Source organism: Ovis aries, chromosome 12, assembly GCF_016772045.2.
Source record: "Ovis aries strain OAR_USU_Benz2616 breed Rambouillet chromosome 12, ARS-UI_Ramb_v3.0, whole genome shotgun sequence".
Taxonomy (NCBI): domain Eukaryota; kingdom Metazoa; phylum Chordata; class Mammalia; order Artiodactyla; family Bovidae; genus Ovis; species Ovis aries.
In genome coordinates this window covers 50,807,402-50,808,151 of record NC_056065.1, presented here as the reverse complement: position 1 = coordinate 50,808,151, position 750 = coordinate 50,807,402, and positions in this window count along the sequence as shown.

Below are 750 nucleotides of genomic sequence, written 5' to 3'. Positions count from 1 at the left end.
TCTTTAATGAGGATGTGTGTCTCTTCAGTGCTTCTGTCTTTTCCTGTTGATCAGCAAATTTGGAAAACTCAACAGTGGCCACAGGACTGGAAAAGGTCAGTTTTCATTCCAGTCCCAAAGAAAGGCAATAACAAAGAATGTTCAAACTACCACACAAATTGCATTCATTTCACATGCTAGCAAAGTAATGTTCAAAATTCTCCAAACTAGGCTTCAACAGTAGGTGAACTGAGAACTCGCAGACTTTCAGGCTGGATCTAGAAAAGGCAGAGAAACCAGAGATCAAATTGCCAACACCTATTGGATCAAAGAAAAAGCAAGAAAATTCCAGAAAAACATCTACTGTTTCATTGACTACATTAAAGCCTTTGACTGTGTGGATCACAACAAACTGGAAAATTCTTAAAGAGATGGGAATACCAGACCACCTGACCTGCCTCCTGAGAAACCTATATGCAGGTAAAAGAGCAACAGTTAGAACCAGACATGGAACAACAGACTGGTTCCAAATTGGGAAAGTAGTACATCAAAGGTGTATATTGTTACCCTGCTTATTTAACTTAAATGCAGAGTATTTCATGTGAAATGCCAGGCTGGATGAAGCACAAGATGGAATCAAGAATGCTGGGAGAAATATCAATAACTTCAGATATGCAGATGACTCCACCCTTATGGCAGAAAGCAAAGAAGAACCAAAGAACCTCTTGAAGAAGGTGAAAGAAGAAATTGAAAAAACTGGCTTAAAACTCA